The sequence below is a fragment of the Lathamus discolor genome, chromosome 3, assembly GCF_037157495.1.
Source record: "Lathamus discolor isolate bLatDis1 chromosome 3, bLatDis1.hap1, whole genome shotgun sequence".
In the NCBI taxonomy this organism is placed as follows: domain Eukaryota; kingdom Metazoa; phylum Chordata; class Aves; order Psittaciformes; family Psittacidae; genus Lathamus; species Lathamus discolor.
The window spans coordinates 61,615,566-61,629,474 of record NC_088886.1 but is presented as its reverse complement, the minus strand read 5'-3'; the positions used below and the strand labels follow the sequence as shown (position 1 = coordinate 61,629,474).

General features: G+C 40.6%; 1 long non-coding RNA gene across 1 annotated transcript; it reads left to right on the top strand.

Annotated features, from left to right (window-relative positions):
• The first annotated feature begins 2,108 nt into the window (after window positions 1–2,108).
• On the top strand, window positions 2,109–5,474 carry LOC136011020 (uncharacterized). The gene is made up of 3 exons (XR_010611147.1): window positions 2,109–2,163; window positions 5,162–5,199; window positions 5,317–5,474. It is a non-coding gene; the product is annotated as an uncharacterized LOC136011020 (long non-coding RNA).
• The last annotated feature ends 8,435 nt before the right edge of the window (window positions 5,475–13,909 follow it).

The following is a 13,909-nucleotide window of genomic DNA, read 5'->3' as shown; positions in this document are numbered from 1 at the left end:
TGAGTTCTATATGCTAATTCTGAGATGCATGAAATTTCATTTGACCAGTTCTGTACTTCTTGCTTATCAAGTCATGCCCTTTCCCCTTTCAACCATTCCTTGCTTTTCCAGTTTCTCATTTTGCACCTTTCCCCACTTTGAGTTAAAAATCAAGTTCCAACTGCAGTAAAATCTTTGACCATCTGTTTCTCCTGTTTCTAACTTTACATTTCTTCCTTAATAAGTGACCAGAATACAAGATAGCACGAGAGATTTTTCTAGCCCATCAAATTTGCTTTAGACACTGCCAACTCCCAAAGCACATTGCAAAATGGCATAAACAGTCCGGCAGCAGATTCCCAGTTTTGAACCACACAGGTTATTGTGCTCTTGCTTCCCAAAGACATGAAACCTAATTATATTTTGGGCACTACTACTAAGTACACATAGACTCCTGGAAGCAACTCGTAACTGAGAGGTCTCCATTTGTGCCTGTCTGAAGATCTAGCTGATCTTCAGCATAATCATCTGAATTATCAAGGAACTGATTCTTTGAACCTCACTCTGTTGTCACATACCGCAATGTTATAGATGGGTAAATGATACCTCTTTGATATCCCTCGCAGCTTCACAGGCAGGAAACAATTTTCAATTACACTAACCTTTCTTTCCACCTAAACAGTAGGTCTGCATGCACTTCTGTCTAAATTATATAATGCCAGAGTAACAACAAGCAACATTAGTGAGAACAACAATCAGAAGAATCAGGTTTTCAACATCACTTAACTGAGCAGGTAACAAATAGCATAAACCTACCTGTGCCTTTTCTCCAATTTAGACCAACCAAAAAACTTATACAAAACTTAGGATATTCTTAAGACGTTTAAAACCACTACACTAGAAAACCAGCAATTCCCTATCAAGTCATTGTATGCCTTTTCATTGCAAAATATTAGCTGGTTGGACCACAGAAAGCTACACCCCATCCTCATGGCTGGCCTGCTCTACATGTTTTATGGCCATATACTGAAGTACTCCAGCATATGATCAATTCTGTCCAGCTCATAATTATGTACTACAATATTACTAATGTATCAACTATTTGAGTTCCACTTACTTGGTGAAGGTCAGTGCTCTTCCATCCGCAGGCACCTAGTTTACCTACTTTTGGCTTGGAAGTCTCTCACTGGTATAGAGATTTTATTTTTGGCAGCATGCCTACTTTCAGTTAATTCCATTTTCTGACACATTGTGACTTCCCTCAAATACACCTCTGCAACCTTTCTTCCTCCAGGTCAGCTGTAATTTCTGTCCTATCATTTACAACTGGATACAGGGTTACCTTTATATTGATGACATTCCTAGCAGATGTCTGTCTGACCCAAGAGCTCCTCACCACCTGCAACCTTGCTTCCAGGTCTGCCTATAAATAATGTTCCCCTTGCTGGTCTGACTACAAATAATCCCCTCCCCACCCTCTTGGTTTTTGGAGTCAGCTGGCTCCAATTTGGGTAAGGTGGAGCTTCCCTTTCCTTTACAGAGTTACAGCTCCCTCTCCTCATTGTGTTATACAGGAATCCACTGCACGAAACCACAAGTCTAACAGAAATATATCAGTAGGTCCCTAAATCAAACCTTTTGCCTGTTCACCTACATTTTCATTCTAGCATCTCTCATATCTACCTCTCAAGGTTACTGGTACTAGGATGCACAAGAGGCACTAGGGCTGTGCTTATGATCCAAGTTCACCTGTGCTTAACCAAGTTAAGGCCAACACAGCTACCTCTTGGGCAAGTCCCATAGGGCAACCTCAGCTACCCCTCCTTGCACATGTGAATGTGCTTGTGGGCCAGGGCCAGTTGCAAGGCTGTGGTTCTCTCCAGCCCACGTGACAACTGTATGTGCCACTTTTAGCACGTGGACATGAAGGCAGATGGAGACCTTACAGAGAACCCCAACATCACTTCCTGAGACTGCCTGAAGCAAGGTAATTTGAGGCTGCCTCAAGACCATGTGGCTAGGGAGCCAGGATCTCTTGAGCTCTGCAAATGGCAGGTCTCTCCCAGCACAGGTGCTTTGCAGATTTACTCTATGAGCTGCAATTAGATGCTGACAAACATCTAAGGGGTCCAGAAATCATTTCCCTGAAGCTCTCACACCTGGATTCTCCTCAGCACTCATCAGGTAAGACCTGGCATTTTAACACTCATTTTGCATATTTCAGAAGCAAACATATGTACTAAGCTCACCACAGTAGTGTAATGGGGGACATGGTGCCTTGGTGCACACTTTTGTTGTGTTATTTTTTTTTTCAAGATAAAACTGAGGAACGCTTCAGTGGCTAGTGTAAAGTTGACAGGGAACTGTAGTCAGTCCACATACCAGTGGCCAAGATTTCAGAGGCTGTCTACTGACAGTTCCTATAGAAGGAAGGGAGGAAAACAAACAAGAAACACCCCATTCCAACAAAAAATAAACCAAATAGAAATGAAGCAGCCTATAGGAGAAGTTAAAACCAACTGAAAGAGGCACATACTACTTCTAAATGGACAACCTTCCAAAGTTTTGGCACATCACTTCTTTGAGAAGACTAATTCACATTACTATTTTTAGAAAACAGCAGGTAGCTAAACCAAGTAACAAATGCTACTTCCCAAGGTTTTGGCTCAAGACTGTCCTACCAGGGATGGGGCAGAAAACATGCAGCACCCGAATTAAACTTGAGAAAATATTCTGTTTGTGCCATCCTTAGGAAAAGCAATGATTGCAGCAGTAGCAATAGGCCACCTGCAGCAAGATAAGCAGTAAGTGAGAATTAAAGAGGAAAGAAAGTGCTGACTGACTTTCTCAAAGATGTTGAGGACTTGACTGGCGCCAGAAAACAAGTGATGGATTTGCTGGGGTGAGCCTTTTGCACAGCTTCAGTAAAAATTCAGAGGAAAAGCAAAAATTAAGGAGCGACTGAGTCTATGGAAAAGAGTTCATGAGAAGCATAATAAAATCCTAAGATGATATAGACATCTGTATGCATTCAATAGCATTACTCCACTTTACATGTATGAAGACCTCTATTTAGTGACGTGTATTATCTAACATAGACAGAGGCACTCCCATGAGAGGGGTTAACTTGGAGAGAGCCAAAGCAGGCAGTGATGTCCCTACATGCAATTGGAGGCACTAGCGCTGCATAGCTGGAGGAACTCTGTGTGACCTTAAAGGCTGTGCACACAAGTCCTGCCTGCAAAACCCGTGAGAACTTTCCCTGCTATGATTATAAACTTCACTAAGTTAGACTCTCACAGAGTTATATAACCCAATGTGGTGGTTAATGAAGTGCTGGATGTAAGAAAAATAACTGTAATGTTATTTTGCCCCTGGTATGCTTTGCCTTATAAGGATTAAACCCAGAGCTAATTCACTTCTGTGTTTTGTGATCTCTATCATGCTGCAATAATAATGCTTAGCACTTTATAGCACTTTTCACTTATAAAAAGTGCTTTACAAACATTATCTAATTATTAATCTTCACAACAGTCCTGTGCTACAGGTATACAGGTCAATTTAATGTTCTGTTTTAATAAACTACTAGCACTTTAGTAAATTGAAAAGTATATAACACATTAAATTCACTTAAGAGAAACAAAAGTTAGTGAACAAATTGCAATGCTCCCTACAACATTGTAGGTGGGCAGCACACGTAACATAGCAAACTGTCAGTGACCACCTCTGAGGTCCACAGAGGATGGTCTACATGGCAAATTTTTCAATTAGGTAGTTGAGAGACTAATTCTTTTCAGATGATAACACGAATAATGTGAATAAAAAGGGATTCTATCAGAGCAGCTGAGGTCCCTTGATCAAGGCCACACTACACTAAGTTCTGTATGACTGAAACATCATAGTCCCTACCCTACAATGTTTGGGATCTAGGTATAAAACGAGGACAAAAGCTGGGGGGAATGGGAGGAAGTCTGTGCATTTAAGCAGTAATCCTCACTGTTCAAGCTGTATTTGCCCCCACAGACACATACATTTTATGCCAGTATACTCACCACCTCATTAGTACTCTATAGTACTCTCCCTTGATAGACACCAGACTTCAGTTGTTTGTGATCAAAGACAAGACAAGAGTTTGGTATATGGTAAACACATCATACAACTTAGTTAAGCAATCACAAACTGAGCTTTCCACAGGTCACTGTTTCATGCACTGCATGTCACAGACTTGTCTGCAGGATGAATCAATGCAGAGCACGAGGTGGCTGCCTTACAACGGGAAGGGCTGCCCAGTGCACTGTGCATTGCTGAGGTTCCCTGTTAAGTAATGAGCAAGGAACACAGGAAGAAAGAAAGATAGATTAAAAAAATGACAGTTTAAAAGTTGCCCTGAAGAGTTTGGAATCTGCATCTTCTTCTGTCACAAGACAGTCTATGAGATATAGGACAAGTTTCTTAAAACCAGGCTTTCCACTCAAGGTCATGTATCAATTGTATGTTCTGCATATGCTCTGTGTCTGACTTGAAACCTGGACGCAATGCGCCGATCCCTCACAAATCAGCTGAAGTTGAAGAGAGCTGTGCTTTGAGCTTCGTACCTGATGTTAAATGTCCTGAAAAAGATCTGGAGGAGGATGTCTCAGAATGGGTCCCCAGTTTAGTAGGTTTCTTCAGCCTTGAATAACTGTGCCCCAGTCTCTATCTGTCAAATGAGGACAATAATTCCTCCTCGTCTCACCAGGGTGTTGTGAAAATAACTTCATTAATGGTTAGTGAAACACTGCAGTGTTGAGTGCTGTACAGAAACCTGGGAGGAAATGAATTTTGACTCTGGAGCAAGGTTTGAAAAGCGTGCAATAAAAAGGGCCTGAAGGCACACACTTAACAGACAGGGCAAGAATGAAAGACTGGATTTGAAATATTTGAACTGCTCATTTAGTGACGTCTGTCCATGCTTTATCCAGCAGACTTCACCTTGATTTTAGACTCTCAACTCTCAAGTTTGATTTGTAAATGACCAGTTTTTAAAATTCAGAGCTATCCAGCTCTCCACAAGTGCAACAGCATGGAATCCTACTGCAGAGCCTGTGGCTCAGTAGCATCACTGGCAATATTTAGAGTCACTGTACACACCTCTATCATTTCAGTCCATGGCATAAAGCAATAATAGCATCTTTCTCCACAGGAACCCGTACTTCAAGGAAGGAAGATCATGCTTTGACAGTAGGTTTTGATGATATTTTGAAATAACAAAAGAAAGATGCAATTCGGGAGGGGGGCGGGGGGGGAAACAGCACTCAAAATTTTATACAGAGCAATACATATTCGCTTTCTTTCCAGAAACAGCCAACGCATTTTGATCACAGTCATTCCAAACGTTTTGCCCCAGGAGGAAGCCCAACATGGAAAATATCAACCCAAACAGTTAAAGTCTGGGAAGATTGAAAATAAATGTAAAAAAAAAATAAATCTTGTTCTCTGTAGTTTATAAATGAGACCTTTCAGGCAATCCTGATTCTCTGCCCTACCTAGAATACACATGCACACCCTGTTCTACACAGTATTCTGCTTGCTGTGCAACTTATTTTAATCCTTTCCCAGCACATCTTTTTCAGTGCTGAAGGGCTTTTATTATTTGTTTATTATACCCCACCCAAGCTGTTTCTTGCATGGAGACAAGAGTATTCCTTAGCTCCTCTTAAATAATACACATCTGACTAATCACTGTGGCACCCAGGAAAGAGATGTCAGGTGAAGTAAACATTCTGAAAACAATGAACCCTTGAGCGATCCCTACCAAATACTCTTACCTGGAACTGTCACAATGACTGTGGTTTGACCAAAGAAGGGGCCTTCAATGACTGAGGAGTTATGTGGATTGGCTAACTGCTTGATGAGTAGAAAAAAGCCTACTGCCAGTTAGTTTAAAGCAGTGGCATTTAATAGAAATGACAGAACCAGAGGGCTGCCTTTCCTGACTGTAATACTGAGGCTATCAAATAGGTCTTAAAAAAGCATGAGTGACAAAAAACTGCCATTGTCTATTTTACTGCCACTTGTCCAATGGGCTTTAGTAGTACAAATGTAATGGCTGCTTGTTGCCTGAACAACGCTATATTGGTATGGCTTTTAAGGGGCTGGAGCTAAAGCTGGAACTGCAACTCCCCTGCAATACTAACACAGAAAAATGGACATCCAGTGTCCTACAGCTCTTCTCAATCCAGACTTTATAAAAACCAAGTGTGTAGAACAGTGTTGTATGTTTAAGATTCCCAGGAAAAAAATAAATTCAGAATATGATGATGTTCCTCTCAATGTGAATGAAGAGGCAATCTGTTTTACATGTGCCATGGCACAGATTACTTTGTTCTTTTAAGAACTATTCTTGCGTGTATATCCAGTCAATTAAAATCTCCTTCTTAACCTAATGATGGCCACTCTGTCTGGAAAGTAATTTTACCCTCATTCTAAAGCAATATCCTCTCCATACTTTCATGTTTCGTTCTTAGCTGCCAGTATTCTTATTTTATGTGCTTCCCCTGTACTTTGAGGCCAAGTCCAGTCACTTGAGTAACAATTCTGGGGCTCTGAAACCAGCCATGCAAAGTGAGGTGAGGATCAAAAGAGGACCCTATCTGGATTAATGGAAGTCTGAAGCCTAACAGGTCAGGCATAACTGACATATACTCTGTGACAGTGTTTCAGAAACAAATACTCCATCTTCCCCAGAATCCCCACAGATTTTGGGGGGCTCTCACTGTGTATGCAGCCCAGAGTACACAGGCAGCCTGAGGGACAGCAAAGCCATACATATCTCATCTACAGGAGAAACAGTCTGCCATCCTGAACTTCATCTGCCAAAACTAAGCTCCACCCTGTCACCAGCAGATCAGTGTTGAAGAATAAATGATCCCTAAGCAAAATATATGGGATAGCAGGAGTCTACTTTCATAGTTACAAAACTGAACCCACATAGTTTAGCCCATTCACAACCTGTTCACAATACTGTAGTACAATACTAAACGCAGTATCTTAGACAAGAAATAAGTAATGTCCCAGCAGCAGGCTTAAAACTTCAAGTTTGTTGAAGTAAAAAACCAAACAAACAACAAAAAACCTTAAAAGTGACAGCTTACTTCTCTTCTTGCCACAATTCCTTACATTATTTCTTTACCCACAGTGGCCTCCTTGTTATCAGGTAGCTGATATTTTGCTCTTCCAAATATATTCCCATATACTTTGTCGTACAGAGAGTAACACCTTGTTTGGTCCTCACAGGCATCTGGAATACAGGCAGAAAGGCCTGTGCCAGAGCTGAAAAGAGCAAACCCACTTCAAAGGAGCAATGGAAAGAATCAGAAAATGGTCAGACAAGAAGGATGACGTTAAGAAAGGGATAAATATAATGGAAGCTGTGGTTTGCATGTGACACTCATGAGAGGACAGCCAACCGTATCCTGGGCTGCATCAAAAGGAGCGTAACCAGCAGGTCGAAGGAGGTGATCCTGCCCCTCTACTCTGCTCTTGTGAGACCTCACCTGGAGTATTGTGTGCAGTTCTGGTGTCCTCAGCATAAAAAGGACATGGAACTGTTGGAGCAAGTCCAGAGGAGGGCCATGAGGATGATCAGGGGACTGGAGCACCTCCTGTATGAAGACAGGCTGAGGAAGTTGGGGCTGTTCAGCCTGGAGAAGAGAAGGCTGCGTGGGGACCTAATAGCAGCCTTCCAGTATCTGAAGGGGGCCTATAGGGATGCTGGGGAGGAACTCTTCATGAGGGGCTGTAGTGACAGGACAAGGGGTAACGGGTTCAAACTGAAACAGGGGAAGATTAGTCTGGATATAAGGAAGAAGTTCTTTACTGTAAGGGTGATGAGGCACCATAATGGGTTGCCCAGGGAGGTTGTGAGTGCTCCATCCCTGGCAGTGTTCAAGGCCAGGTTGGACAGAGCCTTGGGTGACATGGTTTAGTGTAAGGTGTCCCTGCCCCTGGCAGGGGGGCTGGAACTAGATGATCTTAAGAACCTTTCCAACCTTAACTATTCTATGATTCTATAACATACATGATTATAAGGAACAGTGTCTTCCCACGTGGGCTGCATCTGACCCATCGTAGATGAAGCTCTTTGGAGCACAGGGTCCAGCACCACTTTTCAGTAGTTGATTCTGATGGTAAAATACTCCTAATCTGATAATATGCTGCTGCCAAAAATTAGTGAGAGGCGGAGAGATCTCAGACCATACCTGTCTATCAACTCACCTGCATTGTTTCATATACACTCAAATTTCTAATATATGAAGTATACAGTTCAGTAATTTATTTCAGAAAAATAGCATCTATTGCACAACAAAGATAAATACAAGTTTTCATTTACTTTTCAATTAATCTCGTGACTCACAAACTAGAGGAACATCTCCTTTAAAATAACAAAGTAAATCACCACTTTATTTGTTCTGAAGGCAGAGGAAGAGAACGGCTTTTACACTTCTCTATGGTGTAAGACAGCCAACGGGAGAAGGTAAGGGTATACGTATCCATAAGAGAGAGAAGGTAATTCACACACAAAACTGTAGCTGAAGAAACAACAGCTTGAACCTTATCTGGCACACGAGGATGACTCACAGACCTGCAAACCTGTGTTTCAATGAAGAGATTCAAGATAGAGCTGATATGGAAAAATGACTTATTTCTCTAATACAGTTTTATGTCTTGGAAGTGGTCTGTCAGGATTAAAATGACTTACAACTGTGTTACATTCCCCAACTCTGAATCTGTCATTTTGCTAGTACTCTCAAGTATTCCCTAGACTTTGCCTTCCTCATCTGCAGATTGTCAATTTCACATCAATAAATTCAACACTTTTGTAAAAGAATTGGCATAAAATCAGTTGTGTGACTTACCAGTAAATACTTTGCTTGTCAGATGATCTCCCATTTGAGAATGCTAGAAAGAAAAACAAACACAAACAACAGTCAGTAACTAAACTCGCTTTAAGATTATCTTGTCCAGCCACCTAGCATCATCCTCCTGGCAGGATTAAGGAACAGCAAGGCCAGATCTGTAATGAAAGGTGAATGCTTTATCACCCTGAAATCTGGTTAATATTTGATAACTGGCACCTTTCTTTCATTTACTGTTCTCATATTATGCAAACACTTATATACTCTGACTCACTGAGGTATAGAAAGATAAGCTTCAAAAACATTATGGACAATGGGCATAAACTAGAGCTCAGGACCCCTAGGCCTCTCTGAGCCTTTGGAAACTATTGAGGTTTATGGTGTTCAGCCATCACCTCAAGGGAAATACACACAGCTTCAGTGAGATAATGCACTCAAAGTGTCATGAGGTTTTATAGCAAAAGTATGATCTGCAAAGGCACAACTGTCCTTCATAAACCACCTTTTGAGATTATGGTTATCAAATCCAAATTATACACCTTACAGATCCCAAAAGTGTCTACATTACAGACCTTAAAGTAGAAAACCTGATTCTTACACAAAAGTATGTTTAGCCCCCTTCAATCAACCTTAGATGAGGCTCAAAACAACACTAAAAATAAGGTCTAAGGAGCTACTAAAAGAAAAATACTATTTCTTGGAAATTCTGGAGCTCTGCAAGACAGAGAAGGTTCATATAAACAAGAGCAAGTGCAGCCAGTCTCAAACACAGTCTGAAGTAGTCTGCAACTACTAAGACATAGAGTGCCAGACTCCTGAGTGGTGCACAAGTGACTGATGAGACATAATGGACACCAAGCTGCAACAAGGAATAGCACAATTAAATACTGTTAAGGGAGAGAGAGGGGGGAATAAATCACCATTAGGATAGCAAAATACTAACAGGTAGGCCAGAGAGATTGTGCAATCCCTATTCCTGGAGATGTACAAAACTTGACAGGACCAGCCCTGAGGAGCCTGATCCACGCTGACCTTGGTTTAAGCAGAGAGCTGGTACCCATAAAACTGCCGCAATTCTTGCTTGTAGCCTTCACCCTACGCCATGGTGGGGTGGAGAATGCCGCTTCTAGTGGTCAGGAGAGACTAAAATCCCTTCCCATGAAACCAGGGCAAATTTTAATCTGGAAGAACCTTTATCTTTTGTGTATCAGAATTAATGGTGATGTACATCAATGAGTAGGTCAAATAACTAAGTTTTCTACAAAGAAAGACTACACTTCCAGCAGGCAAATGCCCCAGTCATAACTGCATCTTCCACCTGAGAAAGACTGTGAAACAAGCCTGTCACATGCTATTTTACAGACGTATGAAACTAACTGAAGCTTCCTTAAAACCCTGTAAAAGGTGAGATGTGGCACTTAATAGAGACTAATATACCATGCTGTGCTTATCTGGTTTCCAAACAAAAGCCCACAGAGGATGAAGAGAAGGCTCAGAGGAAGGGGGGATGTAGTTTAAATTCACAGTAAGAGTGTCTCCATTGCAGAAATGCTGGAAACATCACATCATCTCAGATTCACTGAATCAGTTGTCAATTCCTAAACATTCCTGACAGATTGCCATAGAGGTGGCAGAGATTAATGATCAATTCTGTGTTAGAAAGGGAAAGATTAGCTAAGATTTCCTCAGAAAATCTGAGGGCAGCCTCTGTAAACCACGTAGTGTTACTCCAGAAGGAAACAAATTCAACTTTTGAAGAGTGTAACTCTGAGACAACATGCAGTTTGCAGAAGGTGACTTGCCTGTGGTCTTGAAGCTGAAATAAGAGCCAGTTAAGATTTCATATCTGAAATCAGAGGACTAGGTCCTAACAGCAGGAATTCAGTCAACAGAATAACTCTGAAGAGAACATATTGTCTCATACGGGTTTTACATTTGCTTCTACAGGCAACTCCAGAGAGTGTTAAAGACAGAAATCAAACTAAAATGATCAGAATAAAGTAAGCCTAATAGAGAATTGAATGTTTTCAATACAGGATTACACCAAATAAAACACTCGTGTAGATGACAGGAGAGATAACATAGGAATGAAATGAAACCACTTAAGGTTTATGAAGCATCTCTCTCACTGTTCATTTCTTCTGTTACTTGACCTTCACATTGTGGAGTTTCAGAATTCAGCATTTCAAACTATGCATATTTAAAAGTAACCTGTCCAGAGTATCCTCAGTTTAAATATGGATTTGGGGTTTTGTTGCTGTGTCTTCTGTGACATGCCCACGAATGTACCAGATGAACCATGCCAGTCTCAGCCTTCCTTCATCTCCGGTAAGTCTTATATAAATCTTCCTGTCTGGAAGTGTAGGTCTGCATTCTGGGGAACATTTTTCCCCTTACATCTTAGAATCCCAGAATTTATAATATGAAATTTAAACCAACATAAATTTGTAATTCAATCCCCCTATTCCAATTTAATGAACTAGAGGCTTCACTGCTTTATTGTTTTGTGCCACTGGACCAATCGTTTGATTTACAGATGGAATGTACTTCTTCATTAATAAATAAATGCATAAAAAACATAAAGGTATCTTCAATGCAATTATGCTGATGTCCCTCAGGAACCAGAATGCAATTATTTAAAATACTATTTTCTTAGATTACTCTCAAGAAAATAAGGAAAGAAATATTAAATTTGTGTCCTTTTAGCTTAAGCTCATTTTAAGAGCAGCAACAGTGACGCAGTTAGTCCCCAGTGGCAAGTGAGAAGCACTTAGCCAGAAAATTGTTATTGGATTACAGTTCTGGCTTCATAAAACGTGACTAAAGATCATTCTAGACATCTATGAAATGACCCATTGTCAAAACTGGTATGACAAACAAGTGACAAAGTTATTCTATTTGGCCATTTTGAGGCTCTTTCAGATCACAAAGGTAACTTGGGGCTGTATGAGCCTACACAGCTTTGAGTCAATTATAAAAATAACTCACGATAAGAAGAATTCTAGCATAAATAATTGAATCTCTCCGGAGGAAAAGAAAAATCCCCGCAAACATGTGCATCTACTTTCAAGTGTTCCTGATGTCTAAAGAATTGCAAAGTGATAGGGTGATCAGAAGTCAATTCTGATACTGAAAACTACCTTTCAAACTAACTGGTCTTCTTTATTCAAATAAACAAGATGAAAAGGGCACCAAAGGACAATGCATGATTTTTTACAATGCACAAACTGAAACCCACTTAGATACCACTGAAGTTCATTCGATTCTTTTCATTTCACTCTATGATCTTTTTCAAACGTATTTCCTGGCTGAGAATCCTGCCTTCCACATTTTAATCTGCTGGTAAGAAAGAATAACCAATGTGAACACGTATCAGATGCAAGCATGCATACTTAAATAAATGCAAAAAAGCAATAAAACACCTCTGCATTTGTGGTTACCAATGACCACTGGCAACGCAGTAAAAATGGGGGCCTTAATCAAAAACCTAATATGGGATTGCATTTCTTCATGCAAAGTCTTTGTAATTTGTCTTCTCTGCCCATTACATAGTATGTCTCTGCTTGTATAATTACATAATTTATATCCTTAGCACCTATTTTATCCTCTGTTAATTTTGCAAAATATAAATACAGACATGCTCAAGGAAACCAACTTGGAAAGTGAAGAAGTGCGCCCAATTTAAAGGGAAAAAAAAAATCTATTCACATACTGATAATCAGTATGTATCACTGAGTATTACCAGATGCTTGTAATCCACATGATAGCCCTCTGAGTACAAGTGCCTGTGCAAGAACAGTTTTTGCTGGGATGACAGAGATCACCCAATGGTGCTGGTATAAGGATATCTTTGAAGATTAGGGAACTAGCAGAGGGCTCCTTGCTCACACCCCTGCCACAGAAGAGAGGTAAGCAGCAGAAAGCCCATAGCAAACAAAGAAGATTCTAGTTCCAACTGGGAAGATCCCCAATCTTTAATCGATCCCCCCTTGGCAAGTGAATTGGCAGTTTTATTTCTTCCTCCAGAGTGTCCAAAAAGTAATTCTGTTCATCACTGTGAATAAATAAAATTTCAGATGGGTTCCATTTAGCGGGGTCACGGAGACCAGATCAGTACTCATCCATCTCAACATATGGATCCTCACATTTAAGGTCAGATTTTAAATTCCTGCTCACAACAAAAATTACCTAGTTCCTTGAATAATATCAGTAGGTCATGTAGGATGGTGTTATTAAATCAAAGAAAGAGGATCACTAACTGCCGTCTGCAACACAAACATACTTTCAAACTCACTGCTTCCACGCAGAAAGATACAGTTTCTCTATACAGATGAATCACATCATTTGATACAGCAGCTAGGGAAGAGAACTAGTCTGTTTTCAAACGTCCTTAAGAGTATCAAACTTGTTTCATTGCATTCACTATGAAGTATAACCCTAAATGATACCAAAATCTTTCCCTCAGTATACTGTGAGAGCTGCTTGTCTCCAGAACTCTGTTTAATTATCCCAAAGCGTACAAGAAAGTGGAACAGTCCAGTCTGAACACCCTGATGCTGCCTCAGCAATTTCTGCTCCCAGCACATTCTATTTCAACAGCCAGTGATCACTGGAGTTAAAGTGCATGCAACCAGCTGAATAGGATGCAATTCTTATTCTTATGATGAATATCAGGGTCAGAGGTGAGTGCCAGATAACACATAGCAGATGTGGAAGGAGTAGAAGGAATTCTGTTTACTTTGGGTGACCACCTACATTTCAAGGGGGAATATGCCGGGGGTGGGGGGGGAAAGCTAAAACTGCAAGATAAAGACTGTTTAAGGGACTGCATTGAACAGTATTTTGCAGGACAAAGCTACATACTTGTATGTTAGTATGAAGTATTGCTGAAATGTAAGATCCAGTCCAGCCCGAATTAACCACTCGTGGTACGTGACTCTTCAGGAAACAAATGAGAAGTCTTTTAAAAACATGCCCCATGCCCTGTGATCCATTCAGCCAGCACTGAAAAACTGTATTTCTTTTGGAATTGC